General features: G+C 34.5%; 1 long non-coding RNA gene, 4 other non-coding genes and 1 pseudogene across 5 annotated transcripts in view; all 6 read right to left on the reverse strand.

Moving 5' to 3' along the window:
* LOC118910851 (uncharacterized) overlaps window positions 1-15,573 on the reverse strand; it is a 102,591-nt gene that overhangs the window by 47,039 nt on the left and 39,979 nt on the right. The window contains exons 14-18 of the long non-coding RNA XR_008992394.1: window positions 8,816-8,894; window positions 6,773-6,866; window positions 5,360-5,423; window positions 3,369-3,455; window positions 2,025-3,092 (exon numbers count right to left, since the gene is read on the reverse strand). This is a non-coding gene — a long non-coding RNA (uncharacterized LOC118910851). The remainder of the gene's footprint in view (window positions 1-2,024; window positions 3,093-3,368; window positions 3,456-5,359; window positions 5,424-6,772; window positions 6,867-8,815; window positions 8,895-15,573) is intronic.
* On the reverse strand, window positions 2,673-2,747 carry LOC118910943 (small nucleolar RNA SNORD113/SNORD114 family). Its single transcript, XR_005024260.1, has one exon. It is a non-coding gene; the product is annotated as a small nucleolar RNA SNORD113/SNORD114 family (small nucleolar RNA).
* On the reverse strand, window positions 4,710-4,784 carry LOC118910993 (small nucleolar RNA SNORD113/SNORD114 family). The gene has a single exon (XR_005024303.1). It is a non-coding gene; the product is annotated as a small nucleolar RNA SNORD113/SNORD114 family (small nucleolar RNA).
* Window positions 6,030-6,105, reverse strand: LOC118910939 (small nucleolar RNA SNORD113/SNORD114 family; annotated as a pseudogene).
* Window positions 8,121-8,195, reverse strand: LOC118910999 (small nucleolar RNA SNORD113/SNORD114 family). The gene has a single exon (XR_005024309.1). It is a non-coding gene; the product is annotated as a small nucleolar RNA SNORD113/SNORD114 family (small nucleolar RNA).
* Window positions 15,106-15,176, reverse strand: LOC118910944 (small nucleolar RNA SNORD113/SNORD114 family). Its single transcript, XR_005024261.1, has one exon. It is a non-coding gene; the product is annotated as a small nucleolar RNA SNORD113/SNORD114 family (small nucleolar RNA).

A 15,573-nucleotide genomic window follows, 5' to 3' on the forward strand; every position in this document is an offset into this window, starting at 1 on the left:
AAAGGAGTATATAGGGGGGACCTGGTATAGGGGAGAGCCTAGTAAACAAAGTATTCGTCATGTAAGTGTAGATTAATGATTAAAAAAAAAAATGCAGTTCCTATGTGGTGACCTCTAATGAGTTCTACACAATGATATAAAGGACATATAAAAGTGTAGGCAAAGGGTCTGTTTGTGTTTATACAGAGGATCAAAGCCTAATTTGGCTACCCCGAAAATGAACTAAGAAACGATATGAAAGAGAACTTCCAACATCAGCACTCTCGGGAAGACTCATGCCAGAAGATGATCATCAAAAAACCCCAACAAAGATCCACGCACTGCTACAGCTGTAGATGCACTCATCCCACTAGCTCCTGGACTTGCCATGGGAATGAAGGAGATATCTAAGCTGGCCTGTGCATACAGTAAAACAACAAATTTGACTGGATCTATACTGTTGGAACTCAACCAAGAATTAGGAGAAGTGCAAATTGTAGCGCTCCAAAATCTTACAACTACAGACTATTTACTGTTAAAAGAACATATGGGATGTGAACAGTGCCCAGGAATGGGTTGTTTTAATTTGTCTGATTTTTCTCAAACTACTCAAATTCAGTTAGATAATAACCATCATATCATTGATAAGTTTTCACAAATGCCTAGGGTGCCTAACTGGTTTTCTTGGTTTCACTGGAGATGGCTGGTAATTACAGGTATGCTTTGGTTATGTAACTATACTCCTATTATGTTAATGTGTGTGCACAATTTAAGTAGTAGCTTAAAATCTATACATGCTGAAGTTACTCTACAAGAAGATATGTCAAAGAAATAATCAATCTTCCCATGTTTTCTCCCGCCTGCTACTTCTATAGCTTTTCTTCTTTCTTCCTAATTACAACGAATTCTTAAATAGAATTCGTGCCTCATATCAAATTTACCGAGTATCATAACTCCTCCAAGTGGTAAAGATACCTCAAGACAAATGCTGGGCATAGAAGCCACAGGGCATAAATATGCAAAGAAATAAAAAGCTAACCATTTCAAACAATAAGGCTTCTCTCTCACTTACCAACTTAACATTTCCCTGTATGGCCCCGGAAGATGACTGGTTAGCCAGAGACGGGTAAGATTCCTCAAGGGAGGAACAACCTAAGACAGGCACAGTCGCAGGGGGGTCATCAGGTGAGAAATTGGGGATCAACAGAGGTGAGGCTTAGAACCTCACCCCCCCTGTTCTGAGAGAAATCTTCTGCATATGTGGATGTTTTATTGCCCTTGTCTAGCTTGGATTAACACATAGTCTACAGGCACACACCTGATCATCTACATTTGCTCTCTTACAACACTAAACTATGTTTTCTACCTTTATGTTGTATCTACCTACCACTTCAGCATCTTATTAAAAATAATAAAGAGAGAAATGTAGTATCCACATATAAATCAAGTATAAAAATCAAATGTGTATTCATATTTGAACTGACTGTTTATAGTTCATAATGCATGAGCAAAACCAAAAGTTTCTGTGATGACTGCCCTTGTACTGTTCACCATGTAACTTATTCACTATGTAAGAATTTGTTCTCCATGTAAGAACTTGTTCGTTATGCTTCAGAAGATTGGAGACTGACGAAAATTAGGCTTGGGGTGGATTAATGATTGTGCATTGAGCATTGACTCCCCTATACAGAATTTTATTGTTGTTAACAACCATTTGATCAATAAATATGAGAGATGCCCTAACAACAACAACCAAGAAAAAGTACACACTTCCAATTGTAAAATAAATAAGCAACCGGGATGTAATGTATAGCATAAGGAATATAGTCAAAATATTGTAACAACTTGGTATGGTGATAGCTGGTACTTAGAATTATCATGTATATAAATGTTGAATCACTGTGTTGTACACCTGAAACTAATGTAATGTAATACTGTGTGTCAACTACCCTTCAATAAAAAATAATTATCTAAAAAAAAAAAATAAATAAAAAAAAAATAAAAAAATAAAACATGATAAAAAAAAAAAAAAAAAAAAATAGCACCTTTATTGGTGAACCCTAAGGACATTGAGTAACACTAAATCTACAATCTATCCTTTTGCTTATTATTCACAGATATCAACAAAATACAATTCACATTTTTCTCTTTAAATAAAAATCGGTGAACACAAGGATGTGCAATTACTATATTTATGATTTTGATGTTCATGCTTATTCTCCATGCTTCCATAAAGATCTAATCATGTCTTCTTTTTGTTTCATTATATTATTGTTTATTAAAGTAATTTTATACTAATATGTTTATCATTTCTTGTATTATTAATTTAACTAATAATTATTATTATGCAATTACGTAACATTTTTGTCCCTTTTTAAAAATAAGACATGCCATCAACTCACTACCAACCCAGAACAACAACACTGCCATTCACGTTCCCTATCTAGGTGCTCTCATAGGGGGAGCAGTCTTAGTCCATTTTACTTGAACTCAAAATTTCAGAAACATATTAACAGTAATCCCTGGTACATTAGCTCCTTTTATTACTGGATAAGGTATAGCACTCCTCTTTATTTATACTTTACTTATGATTTACTTGTAACAGTACAGTCCATATTCATGAGCAAGAAAACAAAAGCTTGAGGTCACAATCCTTGGATACGGGTAATGTGAGCACATTTCCCAGAGATACAGTGGAAATCAGAGTTACCAACTGGGTTTAATCAAGTATTTTATTCAGATGCCCCACACTGCTCATCATTGGTTCAGACTTGGTATTCTGTGCCTTTATTTAATATATTGTTCTTGACTTACTCATTGATTCATTAATAATAATACAATCAATGTCCACGAACTAGGAAAATAAAACCAGGATCCTTGAAGATATGAGTACGTCCAAGAGAATTCACTTCCCACAGAGCTAGAGAACTAGCTCTCTGTGCAATGCACCTTAAAACTGCAAATATGAATTAGTCCATTTCCTTGCATCATATCCATTTCATAAGCCAACGGTCCATGTTTGGGCCTCTTCCATTTAACATACTACATTCAATCACACACTAGGAAAAAGCCAAATTCTCCATTTCTTATGTTCTCCCCTCAGTAGTTCCAGTCTGTAAGAGTATCACCAGAGAAGTGTTTAAATCCACGGTGGTACAGAAATAAAATGTTCTGAAAATGTCAAAAATGCCTTTCATCTTTTTGTCTAATGAGTTCAGTCATGCTGAAATGAATTAATCATAATTCTGAATTCATAACACATTTAAGTTGTTTGTCAGTGCATGACCACCTTTGAACTGTTTATGTAGCTATTTATTCCTTCAAAACATCTCCATGAATACCCATGACCACACCCCCTAGCAAGAATATGAACTTTGATTATTACTTACACTGGCATCTTCTGTCTTTACCCAAAGAGGTAAAAGGCAAGATCATCACCATGAGATAATAGTCAAATATGACAGAGTATTTTCATTCTGAGGGGTAAAAAGCAAATTTTAAAAGGAATCAGCCTACATTTAGCTATTTTAAATGATCAATAATCAAGTAACCATAAATGTTGATTTGCATCCCATTTTCAACATTTGAAAAGACAGAGCTCTACTTTATATTTATCAACTTGTGTATTTTTCGTTTTAAATAATATAATTAACACCATTGAATCCAGCAGTGAAAAGAAAAATAGCTATAATTATCAGCAATATCTGTCTGTACTTGCTGCCCACGGAGGGAAGATCATCTTTTCTGTTGAACTTCATGGCTGCGGAATTGGATATATGGGAGATTCGATTCATGTCACAATCTCACCAATGGTCCCAGCTTGACCCTACTTAATATACTTTTTAATTCACTCACTAATTGCTTTAATTACTCATGGTATAATAAGACCTGCTCTTCATTTTTTTAAAAGAATTCCAAGAAGTCTAAACAACTATCAAAACAGAACTGTAAAACTATTATTTATAAATGTCTATATGGGCCATTGGAAAGGCCTGGAGTTCTTTGTCTTCCTATGGATAACAGTTGTGTAAAATAGGATGTATCATGGTCTTTACATCCAATTGTATACTTTCCTTTGATGGATTGCTAGCTGCTAGCTTTTCAAAAAAATTGAAATATAAATGTACTCATTTGTTCACTTGCAATTATACTTCAATACATGTCAGCCCACCCACACTGGATAAGTACCTTGAATAATATTTACATCTGCCCTTATGTCATTACCCAAAAGAATGGCAAACTGGTTCCTTTAAAGCTTGTCTGGTTACATAAAATTGCATTAAAAGATTGCACTAATCATAAATGTGATTATATAAAAGTCTCATCATTGCTCCATGCTCTCAATTATACAGTTTCCTCAATCAACTATTTATGTCAATGTATTTCCCACTCCTTAATAAAATGATCCATTGGCAATCTGGCTCAACACAGAACAAATACATTGACTGTTATGTGCAGATGACCATATGCTCCTTACCAAAGTGATAAGAGCCTTGACTATTAATTTATTGGGACTAAGAATCTCAAAATTGTTGTAATAATTAACTGCTTCATTACATGCCTTAAAAAGTTTACATATCTCCTAGTCTTCATTCATTGATATGTTTCTTTATTAACAGGCTAATTTTATTACAGTAATGCAATATTCATACCCCAGAACACAGAAGTCCAAGAACAAAGTGTTGTAGGCTCATTTCCCCACAAAGAGAATCATGAGATATTTCTTTGTAACGGACCTCAGAGTTGCAGATGGGTTTAATCAAAATTCTTGTTTCAGAAACCCCATGACATTCATCATTGGTCCATGCTAAGAATACTTTCTTCGTTTATTGATTAATTTTCTGACTCACAAATAATAATGCAATCAAAAATTCCTTGAATTTCAGGCACTTGTTCCATAGAGGTAATAAATCATGTTCTTTTGTGATGGTACTCAAAGCTACACGTGTGGATGAGTCAACAGCCCTGCTTTCTTTCAAACTCACATTCAGCATTGCTTCCTGTGTAGCCCTTATTTAATTCATCCATGTGTGAAAGATGTTCCAATGAAAAATAACGAAACCACCATCTTCCATCACCTCTGGGCTGCTCCCAAGAGTTATCGGCCGGCTACGTCCACACGGGAATGCGTAAGTTCACCACGGTGGAATACAAAGAATAATATTAAACTGCTCTAAGGATAAATTAAATAACTTCTTGTTTTACAAGAGGTTCTGATTTAGACTATACATAATGTTTGGTTTATCACACATTCTGATCACTGGTCTACACTTGGAGATTTTTATTTCATTTTTGTTGCACATGATTATTGCTTTGAAATTGTTCAGGTAATACCCATAAACAAACTACTCAAACAGAGCATGTGAACAAAGGGACTTACTTATATGAGTGTTCCTTGCTCATGGTAACAATTCTTTATTAAATGATTGAATCCTATGGTCACTCTGGGAAGGAAAAAACAGATTTAGACTAGATTTAGATTTTTCTAATGGTCCTTAGTCAGGCAGAACTAGGTAGCATTTGCCTCAAAAACACAATTTTTTTATCAATCTAGTATTGAATTCTTAGTTATAAATAATAAACTCTATTAATAAAGTCCACCACCTAGCCCAAGATTAAGATCTGTAATCTATATAAGGATAAACATAAACATCTACATAAACATCTATAAAGTAGATGGTTATTTAATGGATTATTGACTGATGCAAACACTTTCTCTTTTCTTAATTTAAAAAAAAAACAAGCAAAAATTCAAAATACTGCCTCAACTACAGATACTCGTGTTCCATGTGAAATAGGATTACAGACTAAATGTATTCATATTACTTTAGAACATTAATACATATTTTATTGCACTCTACTAAATTGTTACATCAGTAGGCCTCTTAATCTTTTGTGTATACATGTATTTATTTATTCAGGCATTGATTCACTTGAAATAACACAATCCATATTCATGAACCACAAAAGCCCAGGAACAAGTTTATTGAATTCTCCTAACTTCTTCTTGCTAATTTCTACAGAGAATATTGACTGATTCTCTTTCCACAATGGACCTGAGTTACACAGAGGGCTTAATCAAAGGTATTGATTCAGATACCTTCACCAATATTCATCATTGATCCAGGCATGGCTTTCTACTTCTTTATTCATATATGCCTCCTTGAAGTGATTTATTCATTTATAGAGTTACAAATAATAATTACATAATCAATAACTTTTAATGCTACAAACTGAGAACAAAAGCCTTAAATACAACCAAGATATATTCTTGCCCCTGTCCACTCACTGACTCTTCACAATGAACATCTGCTTTATACATAGGGATTAATCAGTACCATGGCTTCATATCAGTCAATACCTTACTTATGACTGGACCCCTTTCCCCTGATTTGACCACATATACAAGCTGGTATAATCAACAACCATAGAACAATCTCAGTCCACAACTGACAACTGACAGGTGCCTCAAGGAGGTACTCCAACCTCAAGGAGTTCACAACTGAGATCTTTACCAGTGAAGGAAGTATAAACAAATGGGACAAGAATATTGAATGGGAAGCTAAACTGCTCTGAAAATATGTGAAATGTCCTCCATCACTTTCGTAACAGTCTTTAGTTGGGCTGAGTGGAATCATATACTTGAGTTCATGACACATTCCAGTCAGGGGCTCATGCGTGGCTCTCTTCAACTGCATGTGTTACTGGACTATTTATTTATTGAAATACTTTAGCGGGCTCCCATGAGTAACCCCCACTGAAGCCTACAACACCAGTGCTGATGTTTACTTACATCAGGCTTTATGCTCCTTAGTCTCAGAAGTCTTCACAATAAGAGAATGATTCATCAGCTGTATGGTGCTCATTTTGCAAAGGATAAAGAAAGCCTATTTTTAAAAACAATGAAGATACAGGTAGCTTTCTTAACAGTGAAATTTGTCAGGAGGGTAAGATAATCATAAACCCTACTGCATAATACAATCTCATTATTTTTGCAAGAATGACCCTCTTTTATTCATTTACTTAAATTTGATTATTAAATAATATGAATACCATTGAATTCATTCCTCAACACAAAATAAAAACTGTAACAATTTGAGACATCTGACTTTACTTGCTACCCATGTAGAGAGAGCCAAGATCATCTTCGTATTGGACTTATTTGTGCAGAACTGGTCACATTAAATTTGTTTCCTGGTATCATCTCACCAATCCACCACTATATGGATTTATGGATTTATGAATTCACTCGTTCACTTATTTTTTTATTATTCAAGGAATAATAACTTTTTTTTTCTAAAGAAAACTCAAAATGGTTAAACACCAAGTCAGAGCCAAATTAGTACAACTTGGAAAAGTCCAGGTATATCTTTCAAAAAATGGGAGCACCTAGAATTTTTTCTAGAATATCTGTCATTGGAAAACAAAACAAAATAAATCATCATCCTCATATTAGAATGTACTCTTTACTGGTCTGTGGTTTGCTGGCTTTTTAAAAATAGATTGAGATGTAAAATTACACAAAGGACAGTGTAATTTTCTCTTACACAAAGACAGTGTCTGTGATCTCATCTACACCGAACAAGAACACTGAACAAAATGTATGTCTGTCCAGTCACTCTCACCCAGAAGAACAGACTTGCTTCTTTATAATTGTCTCAAAAAAATCAGTAAAAAAGAAAGATAGTATTAATTATGAGTGTTGTCACATAAAACATTCTAATCATTGGTCGCTGCGTGGCTCTCAATTATGTGGTTATTTAACCAACTATTTATAGAGTAAATGTATATCCATTTCCTTAATAAAACAATCAGTCAGGAATCCAGCACCAAAACAGACATAAAAACTCTGTTATGTACAAATGACAATATATTCCTTTCCAGAGCAGTAAGAGCCTTCATTATTCTTTTATGGGGAGTCAGAGTATCAGTCAGATTTTAATAATTATCCTCATTTCATTACATCCTTAATAGAAAAGAAAATGAGGGACATGACTTGTCCTTTTTTCCATTCACTGATACACTGTATTTGTTTGTGGGTCAGTTTTATCACAAAAATACAATCCATCTTCACAAACCACAGAAGCCCAAGCACAAGATATCATGGGCTCACAGAGGGAATAATTACGTGTCTCTTTGTAACAGACCTCAGAGTCACATATGGGTTTAATCAAAACTCCTGTTTCAGATACCCCATGGTACTCATCATTGGTCCAGGCATGCTTTTCTTCCTTTTTATCTTCACTTATTTGCTTATTTATTGATCCATGAAAAACAATATCATAAAACTTCAGGACAAGATCTTCCCATTAGTGGCTCTGTCCCCATAACCAAAGAGACTAGATCTCCTTTTACAATGGACCTCAGAGAACATGTGTCAGCAGTTAACACCCATGCTTCATACCAAATCCACACTCACCAATGGTCCTTCTGTGGCTTTCTTTTATTTAATTGTCTTATTTTTAAAGATGGTTCAGTGAAAAGTGATGAAACCACCACCTCAATCACTTCTCAAACATGTCTTCCGTTTGCCCGCAGGCTGCCACAGACAACAGTTACTACCCAGCACTATCCAATATGGAAATGCTTAAGTCATTTGTGGAGGAAACATAATATTAAATAGTTCTAAAAAATGAATAAAATGACTACTTTTTAAAAAATCACTTCAGTTGTGTGAAATTAGGTTAAATGTAATTTTGATTCATAACATATTCCCATCACTGGTCCATACTTGAGGATTTTTATTTCTTTTACTGACATTGATTCTTTTAAAATACCACAAACACTCTTGAGCAAAGCATTCCAACCAAAGATGGGAACTTCGAGTCTTACTTACATTTGCCCTTATGTCCTTTACACACAGAGCTAACCACCAAGATTTTGTTTGTTAGAAAATGAATAGTCCTATGGTCATTCTGTGAAGGAAAAGTAGAATTAACCTAGATTTTTAGTATTTGTTAATTATGAGGAACTACATAGCAATAAGCTTTGTTATTTTTTAATTTTTACTTTTACTTTTCAATAATGGAATACCACTGTTGAATCCACCATGTAAGGAAAGAACAATATCAAAAATATCTTTATATTTTAACAGTTTTAACAGAATAAAAGATAATTTTAATGGATATTATTTTTGCAGGACTGGGTATATTTAAATCCTTATTTCATATTCTCAGTGACGGCTGATGCTAGATTCTATTTCATATGTTCATTTGTTCACTCACTTATTCATTTATTTAATTACTCTTGGAACAATTTAACCATATGCTCAATAAGTCAAAATGGCAAACCAGTCAGGAATTCAGAACAGAAATACTATTAAATGCAATGATCTACATGTCCCTTATCAAAAATGGGAGCTGGTTACTAATTTTCTCTTTCTATAAACATCAGTAGTAAAAACCCAAAATAATAATTGTTTCATAAAACACTGTCCTCAATGATCTGTGCTTTCTCTCTTATTTTTAAATAATTAAGCTAAGATTTTATTCATTCATTCAATTATACCAATACATCAATATCTGAGTGCAAAGACACTAGAAATAAATTCTGAATGATGTTAACATCTGTCTCTCTACATGCAGAAAAATGTGATTAGATCATTTTTGGATTGTTAATAAAATTTAGCAAATACAGTCTATCAGTCCTAATACTTTACATATGACTTGTCAACATGTGTCCACAATGTTGCTCATTAAATGAGATATATACTCAATCAATTATCTACTTATGATAATGTTTCCTGTTTTCTAAAAACAAACAAACAAACAAACAAAAAAAGCAGCAAAAGCAGTGCTTAGAGGAAAAATCTATACCATTGCATGCATTAGAAAAGAAGATCTAAGTGTCTGGATGGATGAGTGAATAAAGAAAGTGTGATATACATCTATTTATACAGTGGAATATTATTCAACTTTAAAATAGGAGATCCTGTCACTTGCAACAAGATGGATGAACCTAGAGGACATTATGTTAAGTGAAATAAGTCAGACACAGACAGAAAATGCTACGTGGTCACTTACATGTGGAATCTAAAAAATGTTGAAGTCATAGAAGCAGAGAGTAGAATAGTGGTTACTAGGAATGATGAGATGAAGGAAACAGGGAGAGTTGGTCAAAGGTTCAAAGTTACTGTTATGTCAGATTAATAAGTTATAGAGATCTAATGTATAGACCAATGACTATAGTTAATAATATTGTATCACACAGGGAAAATTTGCTAATAGAGTAAATATCAGGCCTTCCTATCACAAAAACAAAAAAGAAAAAAAATGTTAACTATGTGAGAAGATGGGTATGTCATAATTATTTCACTATTATGTATATATTAAAACATCATGTTGTCCACATTAAATATACACAATTTTATTTAAAATCTGTGATCTAAGTTTTTTCTTTAGAAAGCTAAAGAAAGAACAAATTATAACCAAAGTAAACATTAGAAAAGAAAAAATAAAAATTAAGGCAGAAATCAATGAAGTTGAAAGCAGGAAATCAATCGACAGAATTAATGAAACCAAAAGCTGGTTCTTTGAAAAGATCAGTAAAATCAATAAGCCTCAAGCCAGGCTAACTAAGAAAAAAAGCAAGAAGACACAAATTAACAACATCAAAAATGAAAGAGGAGAAATCACTACAGAACCCACGGACATTCAAGACAGTCCAGGTGCTACAAGCAACCCTGTGACCACAGATCTGATGACCTAGATGAAAGGCATCAATCTCTGAAAAGACAGTTTGCCAAAATTCAATACAAGAAGAAATAGACAATATGAATACACCTATTATCTATTAAGGAAATTGAATCAATAATTAATAACCTTCCAAAACGGAAAACACAAAGCTCAGGAGGGGCCACTGGTGAATTCTACCAAATATACAAGGAAGAAACTACATCAGTTCTCTACAATCTCCTTCAGAAAACAGAAGCAGGGGAAATACTTCCAAATGCATTCCGTGAAGCCAGCATTACCCTAATACCAAAAACAGATGGCAACTTTATAAGAACACTACAGTACCTCTCATGAACACAGATGCAAAAATTCCCAACAAAACATAAGCAAATTGAATACAACAATGTATAAAAAGAAATACACCATGACCAACTGGAATTTATCACAAGTATTAAGGCTGGTTTGACTTTCAAAAATCAAATAATGTAATCCATTATATCAACAGGTTAAGAAGGAAAAATCACATGATAATTTGTGTTCAGAAGCCACGGCTAGTATATTGAATTAAGAATATATAGACTATGACCTGCTGAATGAGGGAGCACAAGCCACCCACCTGGGGTCAGCTCCTTCAGGATCTGAAAGCTCCCACTTGGAAGGTGCCATGTCAGTACATCCACACAAAGGAATCAGAGTCACAAGATTATTACTTGAAGCAAGGGGCATAACTGAACAGGGGGAAGAGCAGTCCTCTGTCCCAGGTCATGAGTGAGCAGGAGACAGAGAACAGGGCAGCGTGCACCTAGTGCTCATAAGGTGGTTGGGGTAGAAGTCATTGACTTTTCATGGGCTTAACTCTAAGTGGTTATGTTAAAAAGTATCTGGGCAAAGTAAAGTAGGAACTTACAGCAGGCTTCCTAAACTCAAGTCATTATCTAAATGCCCAGACTCTTGGTTAAGAGCTAGGTTATTATACTATAAAATGTCTAGGCAGCAAATCAGAGAAACAAAGTTGGTTTTCTCTAAAGTTGTTTTTCTTATCACATCATAGCAATAGATGCTGAAAACTAATTTGACAAAATACAACACCCATTCATGATTAAAAAAAGAACTCTCAGTAAACTCGGAATAGAGAAGAATTTCCTCAACTTGATAAAATATGTACAAATTTCCTACAGCTAGCATCATACTTAATGATGAGAAACCAGAAGTGTTCCATTAAGTTCAGGAACAATGCAATGATGTCCCCTCTCAACACTCCTTTTCAACAATGTGCTGAAAGTTATAGCTAATGCAATAAGGCAAGAAAAGGAAATAAAAGGTACACTATTAATGAAGGAAGAAATAAAACTATTTTTGCTAATAGTTACATGATCATCTACATAGAAAATATATATAAAAGTCAACTGCTTTCCTATATACCAGCAATACATAAGCGGAATTAGAAATTTAAAACACAATACAATTTACATTAGCACTCAGAAAATGAAATACTTAGGCATAAATCTAACGAATATGTACAAGATCTAGATGAGGAAAACTACAAAACTCTGATGAAAGTAATCAAAGAACTAAATAAATGGAAATATATCCCACGTTCCTGGGTAGGAAGATTCCATATTGTCAAGATGTCAGTTTTTCCAATATAATCTATAGATAGATTCAAGGTTATATCAATCAAAACCCCAGCAAGTTATTTTGTGGATGTACACAAAATGTTTCTACAGTTTATATGAATAAACAAAAGACCCAGAACAGCCAACACAATATTGAAGAACAACAAAGTTGGAAGACTGGCATTACCTGACTTCAAGACTTACTATAAAGCTAAGTAATCAAGACAGTGTGGTATTGGCAAAAGAATAGACAAACAGATTCGTGGAACAGAATAGAGAGCCCAGCAAAAGGGCTGCATAAAGACAGTCAAAGGACCTTTGACAAAGCAGCAAAGACAGCACAATGAAGCAAGACAACCTTTACAACAAATGGTGTTGGGACAACTGGACATCCACATGCAGGAAAAGGAACCTAAACACAGACCTTACACCCTTCACGAAAACTAACTCAAAACAGATCAGAGACTGAAATGGAAAATGTAAAACAAAATTCCTACGAATTAACCTAGAAGAAAATCTAGATGACCTTGGGTGTGGTGATGACTTTTTAAATAGTACACTGAAGACAAAATGCACGAAAGAAATCATTGACAAGCTGGACTTCATTAAAATTTTAAGTTTCTACCCTGCAAAGAAACTGTCAACAAAACAAAATACAAGCCACAGACTGGGAGATGGTACTTGCAACAGACGCATCTGATAAATGACTGTTACCTAACACTTACAAAGAATGCTTAAAAATCAACATGAAGACAATGAGCCAAAGACCCAAACAGACACCTCTCCAAAGGAGAGATACAGATGACAAATAAGCATAAGAAGAGATGCTCCACATTGTATGTCACCACGGAAACACAAAATAAAATAACTGTGGGATATCACTAACCCATTAGGTGTCTGACAGTTTCTTACAAAACTAAACACATTCTTACCCTATGACCCAGCAATTGTGCTCCTTGGTATTTACCCAAAGGAGTTGAAAACTTATGTTCACACAAAAACCCAGATGTTTGTAGCAGCTTCATCATAACTGCCAATTATGGATAAATAAATGGTGGTACATCCAGACAATGGATGTTAAATGCATATTACTAAGTGAAAGAAGACAGTATGGAAAGACCGTAGGTATGATGCCAAACGTATGCCGTCCTAGAAAAGGCAAAACGATAGTGGCAGTAAAAGGATCAGAGGTTAGGCTGGAGAAAGAGATGAACAGACAAAGCAGAGGACTTTTAGGGCATCAAAATATTCTGTGTTTTTAGGGCAATGGAATATTGGTGGCTATATGTCATTCTACATTTTTCCAAAGCCATTGAATTTATAACCAAGAGTGAACCCTAATGTAAACAATGGACTTTGAGTGGTAATGCTGTGTCAATATAGGTTCATCAACTATAATAAATGTGCTACTCTGGTGGGGGATGCTGATAATGCAAAAGGCTATACATGTGTAGCAGGGTGATAATGTGAAATCTCTGTACGTTCCACTGAAACTGCTCTAAAACAAAGTTTTTTAAAAAGGAGGCAACATCAAAAATAAAACAAAACCCAAAAAATCTGCTACCCATCAACCACAACATTGCTCTTACATAGAGTTGTCTTTTTGTGTTCCTTACCCAGAAGTGTAACAAACAGCCCTGATCTATTGTACTTCAGGGCGGCACTTCCAAATCGTACGAGTCCTGTTCCACATCTCCTTACAGACCCTCAGAATTGGTCTGATGAAAGCCCTTCTTGTCTTCATTCATTTACATATTTTATTTATGCATTGATTTACTTATAAAAATATGTATACTCAAGAATCTTAACAGACCAAGAATAAGACCTGCCACTTCCTAACTTCTGCTATATGTTCATTTCCCAGAGATAATGGGGTGAATTTCTTTTTCTGATGGATCTCATCGAAATTCTCGATTGAGAAACCCCAGGATATGTATCATTGGTCTAGTTGTGGCACTTTTTCTTCAGTTTTTTGTACCTTTCTCTATTGACTCATTCACTAGTTCACTAATAACAAAAAATCAACACACAAAAATTCTAAAATGCTAACAATAAGAACCTTGAAATTGCTAAGATCAGCAGATGAATCTCAATGTCCCACACATGGACACATGGGTTAACTTCCTTGCTTTTCAGAAATCTGTACTCTTTGCTATCCATGCTTGCCAATTATCATTTAATTTGTCCGTATTTTAAGTGACATGAACCCACCATCTTCCCAACAGCAAGAATACTGACAATAACCATTTTCTTACAAGCTCCCCTTAAAGAGCCAATAGCCTAGCTCAGCTGATGAAATTTAAACTAGCTGTGGTTCAAAAATAAAAAGGAATAGTAATCAATTCTGAAAGTGACGGAGATGTCCTCTATCTTATTTTAACAGTTTTACTTGTGTTGAAATGAATTACCTAATTTTGTATATCCGTGAAGGCACAAACTGGCTTAGAAATTTGAATGGTATTAACGGCTGTTCATGACTCCCAGACATAACCAATTAGCTCATCTTAGTTGCTATTCAGTAAGCAACTAGCACCTCCCAGTAAGAACAGCAGCTGACTTCTAGGCACTTATTTCTATATTGCTCCTTACCAAAATAGTTATCAGATTTAATCAGTTTATATTGGACTGAGCACTGCAGAAAGGTATTAATAAATATATTACACAGTCTCAAATCAAGTCACATATAGCTCTCCTTGTCTTCACTTACGCTTTTATTTATTCATTTGTTAGTTCACTTATAGTAATACAACCCAGACCTACTAACCTTAATAGCCCAAGAACGAAATCCTGAATATTACTAACTTCTGCTTATTTACCATATAGGCATTAACTAGATCGCTGACCTCAGGTCATAGGGTTTAATCAAAATCATTGATTCAGAAACCCCAGGATATTCATCATCGGTCCAAACTTGTTCTTCTTCATTCATTCATATTTGTTTCTGATTCCCTCATTAAGTCACTAATAATAATAAAGTCAATATACGTGAATCAAAAATCCTAAAAACAAGATCCTAGAATATTACTAGGTTGTATCAATAGGCTTGTTTTCCATAAAACTAAGAGAACGTCTTTTTTTGCAGTGGCTCTCATTAAATACATAGATTATCAACTTCCTTGTTTCACATTAACCCTATATTTATACTTTACCCATTCTTGCCCTTTTTAAATTTAATGATTCCATGCTTTAAAGATGGCTCCCAACAATCCCTGGCCCTCAGAGCCTCTTGCTGTCTCCTCCCACATGAACATCATGCCCGGCTTCTACAACGAATAGACACTGTGAAAGTGACGGTATAGGACTTC

Source organism: Manis pentadactyla, chromosome 11, assembly GCF_030020395.1.
Source record: "Manis pentadactyla isolate mManPen7 chromosome 11, mManPen7.hap1, whole genome shotgun sequence".
In the NCBI taxonomy this organism is placed as follows: Eukaryota; Metazoa; Chordata; class Mammalia; order Pholidota; family Manidae; genus Manis; species Manis pentadactyla.